The sequence below is a fragment of the Tupaia chinensis genome, unplaced genomic scaffold (assembly GCF_000334495.1).
Source record: "Tupaia chinensis unplaced genomic scaffold, TupChi_1.0 Scaffold138407_1, whole genome shotgun sequence".
Classification (NCBI taxonomy): Eukaryota; Metazoa; Chordata; class Mammalia; order Scandentia; family Tupaiidae; genus Tupaia; species Tupaia belangeri.
This window is the reverse complement of record NW_006198305.1, coordinates 1,735,348-1,743,938: the sequence shown is the minus strand read 5'-3', so window position 1 is coordinate 1,743,938 and position 8,591 is coordinate 1,735,348.

Below are 8,591 nucleotides of genomic sequence, written 5' to 3'. Positions count from 1 at the left end.
GGTCGACTACGTGGGAGTCCAGCGACATAGCCATTACGCTAACTGCTGGTTCCCCTGAGAGGTTTTTGATACAGGGCGCGTGCGCTCACCAGAGAGAGACAGAGAGACAGAAAGTGAGAAATCATCCCCCAGGGGGGATGGCCATGCCGCAATCCCTTCTCCCCCATTCTCCTTTTGGTATCTTGGGCATGCACACACTTGTGCCTGGTGTGAGTTTAAACCACTGGGTCCTGAACTTGAACTGCAGTCAACTACATGGGAGTTCAGCAACATAGCCACTAAGCTAATTATGGTCCCCAAAACAATTTTTTAAATGTTGGGAGAACATAATTAATTTTTAAAAAGAAAGAAAGAAGCCTACTAGTGTTCAGAGTCTCTATTTCTCCCACTCTTTCATTTACTGGTTTATTATTGAAATAAGCTATACACAACTACTTGAAATAAACTACACACTACTCACATACTTCACTTCAGAAATATTAACACATTTGATTATGATTGTTGCCTTAGTCCCTGCCAGGGACTTTATAATCTAAAAAGCTCTGAATTCCAAAACTCATCAGGCCCCAAGGATTTTGGATTATAGATTATGGATCTTATTTTACTCAAAAGGCAAATAGTGCACTTGTAGGAAATAATTTCATTGTTCCATATAATTTATTGAGTGATTTCTACCACCAGTCATACTTGGTTATACAGATTTCTAACTATAGGCAGCTACTCTCTTTCCTCATAAAATAAAGACAATTGTTTTATTCAGATGCTGACATAAAACTTATTACAAACTTACTTTTTAAGCAGCAAAGGTGAAAGAGTTTAATCATATCTGGTAGTAAATCTTCTAGATGGTATCACATTCTTCTTAGGGCTTTTACAGGATTATATGAAGAATTAATTTTTCCCTAATAACTTGGCATTACTGTTGTGGAAACAAGGCCTGGACCCAGATCATCTGGCATCCTGAGATTTTGTGTCTGTGTTTCAGTGTTCCATGTCCCCCTGGGCTCAGACCTAGCTGTCCCTGCTAACTGTTCTCAGAGTACCTGTCTTATCATCACTAACATGCCAAGGCTGGAAACATGTATCTAGGTTTTCTAGAATAAGAATATGTGATCAGGCACGAGCTCAAGCCTAAGACATCTGTTTTGACTCTTCAGAAACCTTCTTCCTTCCTTTGTACTTGCCAGTGGATTATTACTAACAGAGGTCCCTGACACATAACTCCTGGAGGGCCAAAGCACCATTGTATATTCTTAATTTGTCTCCAAAAGGATAAAGAGAGGGAACTGAGATTATCTCCTGAATACTTTTTTTTCCTGGAGAGATACTAATCTACCTCTGCAGGAGGCAAAAGCCAAGTTCAGAACATCAGAGCTCATAGTAATAGCAGAGCCAACACAGTATGTGTATGTGTGTGTGTGCGCATTTAATTTTGCTATAGGGTATGTGAGCTTGCAGAGTGTATGGAGGAGTGATAAATCACCCCCCACCCCCCAAGGGGATGGTCACTCCACAATCTCTTCCTCCGTTCTCCTCTTGGGATTTTGGGCATGTACATACATGTGCTCAGTGTGATTTTCTAGCCACCAGGTCTGGGACTCAAACAGTGGGTCAGTCATGTGGGAGTCCAGTGCCTTAGCCACCACACCACTTGAGAGCCCCCAATCCTAACGCTTTTTAAAGTTTATTTATAGCTTTCATTTTGTGTGGGGGGACACTCTGACAGGGTCTTTTCATCCCGTGATATCCAGTCCTCTTGCTAATTGGTATCTTGGATGTGTGTATAAGATCAACTTGGGATTTGAACCTAGTAGGCCACGTGGCTTCTAGAACCACAGATCAGTACACTATTGGCTGTGCCACTGCAGCTGGGCTCCTGCTTTTTTTTTTTTTTTTTTTACTGTTTTTCAAGTCCCAGATCTGGTGGCTTGAAAATCATGCCAGGCAAGCGTGCATGTGTGCTCAAGATCCCAGGTGGAGAATGAAGAAGAATGAGTTGCGGTGTGGCCATTTCACTTGGGGGGTGATTTCTCACTTTCCCTCTCACTGTCTCTGTCTCTTTCTCTCTCCAGTGACGGACAACACATGCCCTAATGCAAAAACCAACCAAACAAGAAACCCTCTAAAAAAAATAATAAATAGGACTGGCCTCATGTCCTGGTGGCAGATCCCAAATGGCTGACCATGCGGTTCAAATCCCAGCTCCAGTATCTTGAAAAACATATCAGGTAATTACACAAGTGTTTGCATGCCCAAATCCTGACAGGATGGAAAAAATAGAAGGAAGGGATTACAATGTGACCATACTCCACTGGGTGGAGCTTTTTCCCTCTCCTCTCCCTCTCTGTCTCTATCTCTGGCAAGCACCCTCTGGCAATTAAAAATCAAAACAAAACAAAAAACAGTCATTGAAGATAAGAAAGTGGGGTTATTTTCTTAACTCCCAAACTTGGAGGCCTTTATGAAGACTACTTGCTATAAGGAAGGGAGTAGGGAACCCTAGCTGGATGTCTCTTCCACAACTTTCACCTTAAAAATAATTTAGAGAGAAGGAGGGAAAAAAGGACAGAGAAAATGAGTTTCCTTCCTTGAGCGTCCCAGCTGTCAGGGGCCTCCAGTGCAGTCAGGGAGAGGGCAGCTTGGTCTATCACCAGCTTAATCCCCTCAGACTGAAAGTGAAACCTGGGGATAAGCCAGAGGCAGTGTTGGAGGAGCCAGTTTTACTGTGATTACTTTTTTTTTTTTTTGGAGAGGTTTTTGCTATAGGGCGCGTGCGCTCGCCAGACAGACAGAGAGAGACATAGAGACAGAAAGCGAGAAATCACCCCCCAGAGGGGATGGTCACGCCGCAATCCCTTCTCCTCCATTCTCCTCTCGGGATCTTGGGCACGCACGCACACGCACCCAGCGTGAGTTTCAAGCCACCGGGTCCAGGACTACGTGGGAGTCCAGCGACATAGCCATTACGCTAACTGCTGGTTCCCTGTGATTACTTCTTAAGCTGGATATGCACCTTTGGATACAGCAGGTGAATACTCTAAATCTTATTTTCCCCTTTTGGAAAATGAAGGAAGGGCTTGGAATTTATAGAAGTCTTTTCCCATGTAAAGATTCCATAAATCGGTGCAAGTGGCATGGTGATTAAGGCACTGGACTCTCACATGGCCAACTGTGGTTCTAGTCCTCGACCCTGGCAGTTTACTGTCTCACTTTTCCTCTCTGGCTCTCTCTGGTGAGCACATGTGCCCTATAACAAATTTAAAAAGAATGACAATAATAAATACAATTAAACAAATAATTCTTTTTAAAAAAGGTTCCGTAACTCTAATGATAAAATGTTGATAATTTCTAATGAGTTTTATATGAATTGGTCTCAGTGAAAAAGTGGAAAGATCATAAAATTAAGTCAAGCCTTGGGCTCAAGTCCCAACCTGAAAGCTATGTACACTTAGACAAGCCCTTTGTCTCCTCTGAGTCTTATTCTTCATCTATAACATTGACAATAAATCACACAGGATTGTTGTAAGACTCATATGAGGAACTATTTGTGAGCACTTGTAAACCCTAAAGATGTTAAAATGCACGAAGCATAGTGTTCTCACTAAACCTGAGCCACTAATGTCCTTTTATTTGCTCAATTTAAATTCCACTAAGCAAATACTTAAGTCACTCATTCCGTAAATATTTATGGGGTGTCTTCTGCTTTAGGCACTAAAGATACCTCCGTGAATAAGACATCAGAGGGCACTGACATCATGGGACTTGGACTTGAAAATGTTCTTTAATGTCTGCATCAAATAAGGAAAGCTGGACACATAAATATCTCAAAAAGCTACATAAAAGGTTAATAAGTTATATTCACTATAACAGAGCGATGAGTTTAATAAATATTCATGGAGTGCCTTCTATGGCCCTATATGTAGAACTAGGTACTGTTTCAGGTATTGAAGATTCAGCAATGATCAAAAGAGACCAAGTCCTTGGCCTTCTGGAGCTCACATTCTACCAGGCTGAATGAGCCACACGATCACAAATTATATACGAAGACGCAGCCAGTGGAAAGTGTGAGGCTGTTGTGAGGGTCGTGAAACACATTCTGGACTCAGAACCTCTGACTTCTCTTGGTAATACTGTTTCCTTCTCAAAACTGAAGGCATTATAAACTCTGACTTGCTTGCCTCAATTCTTATCCCAATTATTTCACTTTGACAAGTTAACATCTTTTTTTTTTTTTTTTTGAGAGGTTTTTTGCATGTACTTGCCAGAAAGAGAGAGAGAGACAGAGACACAGAAAGCTAGAAATCTCTTCCCAGGGGGGATGCCACACCGCAATCCCTTTTTCTCCATTCTCCTCTCAGGATCTTGGGCACACACGCACATGCGCCCAGCGTGAGTTTAAGCCACCAGGTTCGGGACTCAAGCCACAGTTGACCACATGGGAGTTCAGCAACATAGCTATTACACCAAGTGCTGGTCACAAGTTAACATCTTTTACTGAGTAGTGAGTTGTTTAGGCATTTGGGATGATCACAGCTATTGTTCTAATGTGGTCAGTTTCTATAATCTAATTCCGTTTTCAAACAATATTCTGCAAAAGTATGGTTCAGTTTTACCCTTTTCTTAGGCCCTTCGAACAGCACAAGGACTTTTGCAGTCAATAATGGACTCCCGGGACCAGCAGATAGCGTAATGTCTACATTGCTAGAATCCCATGTAGTCAACCATAGTTTGAATTCTAGACCCAGTGGTTTAAACTCACACCAGGCGTGTGTGCGTGCATGCCCAAGATCCCGAGAGGAGAATGGAGAAGGGATTGCAGTGTGGCCATCCACCCTGGGGGGTGATTTCTCACTTTCTGACTGTCTTTCTGGCGAGTGCACGTGCCCTATAGCGAAAACCTCTCCAGGGAAAAAAAAAAAAAAAGATAAAATTTAAAAAAAATTCTTAAAAAAAAAGAAATATGCTGGGTCAACAAAAGCAATAGGGTCTCTTAGAAGACCCTGAAGTGTACTTGTGGTCATGGGAAACAGCAGAAACATGGAGAAAGGAACGTGCAAGAGAGTTCCTAGGATGGCGAGTAGATCATTTGGACTGGAGCAAAGCTTACACGTAAGAGCATGGAGACACACCACAGTCCCAGGCTGGACTACAAAAGTCTCTCAAATGCCTACTCAGGACTCCAGACCAGCCTAAAGGGAGCACAGTGATAGCTTTGTACACAATCTTTCCACTGAGCCTGAAAAACACACAGGGCAACGAGAATGAAGATGTGAGATATACCTGCACACAGTATCTTCCATGAAATGAGGAAGGGAGTAGGTTTGCACATTTCGTATCGTATATGCAGTGTCACCTCAGAACTGATGCAACAAGCCACCTTATCTGCGCAAGTGCCATGGAGAACACTAGAAACTGCGTGGGAGGCCGGGTGGTGGGAGATCCAGAGATGCCCAGTGGAATTTCCACCCTAGGGTGGACTCAGCCTGGATGGGAACTGCTGGCACAAGACCAAGAAGGAAGAGGACGGGACCTCTGAGAGAGGAAGAAATAAGTCACACAAGTGCCTGGAGGCCTCATGGGACAGCTTAGGGAAGTGCGGCTTCTTGGCAGGCAGGGCCAGTGGCTGGGGAAGGAACCAGAGAATCTCAGGGTCAGTCAGAGGAGCCCACCCAGGTCAGGGTAGGATCCCCAAGTCAGAGGAAACCTGTCTGCAGAGAAGCTAAACAGTGACAGAAGTACACGTCACCGTAATGATGGCAGAAACTTGATCTGAGAATTGGGGAAAGGTGCCTCCTCTTCCCCACCACAGGGTTTTCTTGCTAATTACTGGTTTAGAAAACTCCAGCTTATCCAGGGGTCGAATGGTGGGGCTGTGGTAAAACATATGTGAAGCTGACTCACAGGTTCGCATCCACAGACCTCCCCGAGTTCACTGGGTGCGTGCGTGTCCACAATGCAGGGCTGGCTGAAGGGGGGATGGAGTGCCGCATCAAGACCCTGTTTGGGGTGTGCATGTGCTCCCCCCATTTTTCTCTCTGCCTCATTAAATAACTAACTTTTAAAAAAAAAAGGAGTCAAGTTATCCAAAGATAAATGACAGGGCTGACCCCACAGCACAGTGGTTAAGTTGTTAATAGAAAGCCAGATCCCAGTTGATTGACCACAGTTCTAACACTAGCCCTGGCAGCTTAGGAAATCGGGTGCGCATGTGTGTGTGTGTGTGTGTGTGTGTGCGTGTGTGTGCACCCCAAATCCTGACAGGATTGAGAAATGGAGGAAAAGGGTTACAGTGTGATGAGGCTCCACTGAGGGAGTGCTTTCTCTCTCCATGTCTCTCTGGCAACTGTATGTACCTCTGGGCAATTTAAAAACAAAAAATAAATAACAAAAAGTTGTAAACTCAGCATCCTGTCAAAGGCACATCCATAAAAAGTTTTGCCAGAAAATAATCCGAAGGAGTAGTAAAATTTCCCTGCAGAAAGAAACCCACCAGAAAAATGTTGTCAAAACGCAGAAGAAAATTTTAATCCAATATTCTTTCATAAATGTTTAAAATGTAATGATGTTATGGCAGGTATGCAGGGAGGGGACAAAGCAAAAATGAAGAACTCCAGGAAGGGATGGTCAGGCAACCGAAGGTGACAGACCACAGGGGACACCAAACAGGAACCAGCAGATTTAGAAAAGAAATGGATAAAAATACAAAAATGTTTCAAAAGTGAAAACCGAAGTATAAGAAACACAAGGAAGAAGAGACTCTGCTGTAAGGGACACTGTGAAAGATATAAAGGATATAAATAAGAAAAATTGAAAAATAGAGCAGAAATTAAAAATAATAATAATTACAGGGGAAGTGACAGACAAAAGAAATCACACATATGTTAAGTCAGAGCCCCAAAGGAAACACAGAAACAGTATGTATTTTTAAGACATGATTCAATTTGAAGTAGGGTTTAGAACTGGAACTGCAGGGACAGTGGTGCCCAGGTCACAAATCTAAATTCAGGACTAAAAGGGACAGGAGGGCAGAAATTATCCCATCCTGCAGAGAGGGGAACAGGTGCAAGGAACTGTTTATCCACAGCCCCGCTTCCCGAGTCTGCGAGGAGCTTCCCTGGACCATGGTAGCTGTGAGAGTATGGGGAAAACAGTCCTTAGAAACCAACAAGTTAGCGAGTCAAGAACCAAAAAGCACAGAGACTGATTAATATGTGATGGAACACGTATCTACCACTCAGGTTTATCAAATCTTAACATTTTACTGTTACTTGCTTTAAATAGTTTTAGAGACATACACTTTGACAGATACAGCTGAAGCCCATGATGCAGCCTTCTGCTCACATTCTTCCCTTCCCTGTCTAATACTGCCATCCTGAAATGCAGCACAATTTTTTTTTTAAGAAAGATTTCTGCAATAGAGCATATGTGCTCACCGGAGAGACAGAGAGAGACAGAGAGACAGAGAGCAAGAAATCACCCCCTCCAGGAGGGATGGCCACACCGCAGTCCCTTTCCTTCCAGTCTCCTATGGGAATTTTGGGCACACAAGCACGTACACCCGGTGTGAGTTTTAAGCTGCTGGTTCTGGGACTAGAACCACAATCAACTACATGGAAGTCCAGCCATGTAACTATTGTGCCATTTGCTGGCCCCTTCAGGCCTATTTTTACAAAGTATGCTTCCAAGCTATTATTACGTAAGTATGTATCCATAACCATCTGTAATATTTGTTTCACATACTTTCAAAATTTATATAAATGTATCATACTGAATGTTTTGATCTACAATTTGCTTTTGCTTTTAGCCAAACATAATGCTTCTGAAATTTATCCCCATTGAGAGGAATGGCTCTACTCACGCCGGGCACCTGTGTGTGTGTGCCCAAGATCCCGAGAGGAGAATGGAGGAGAAGGGAATGCGGCATGACCATCCCCCCTGGGGGGTGATTTCTCGCTTTCTGTCTCTATGTCTCTGTCTGTCTGTCTGGTGAGCGCATGTGCCCTATAGCAAAAAAAACTTTCCAAAAAAAAAAAAAAAGGTAAAAAAAAAGAGAGGAATGGCTCTATGTCATTTTACTAGGGCACAGAATTCCATAGTGCGACTATACCACAGTATTTACCCACTCTTTTGTTGCTGGGCCTTTGCGAAAGGGTCTGATAGGTTTTTTGTTTTGTTTTATTTTGTTTTGTTTTTGAAGAGGTTTTTGCTATAGGGCGCGTGCGCTCGCCAGACAGACAGAGAGAGACAGAGAGATAGAAAGCGAGAAATCACCCCCCAGGGGGGATGGTCATGCCGCATTCCCTTCTCCTCCATTCTCCTCTCGGGATCTTGGGCACACACACACATGCACCCAGTGTGAGTTTAAGCCACTGGGTCCGGGACTAGAACCACAGTCGACTACATGGGAGTCCAGCAACATAGCCATTACGCTAACTGCTGGTCCCAAGGGTCTAAAAGGTTTTTTAAATAAGACTAAAACATCTACCCTCTGACCCTGAAATTCTACTCTCAGGCATATATATATATATATATATATATATATATATTTTTTTTTTTTTTTTTTTTTTTTGTGGGTTTTTTTTTTGGTGGGC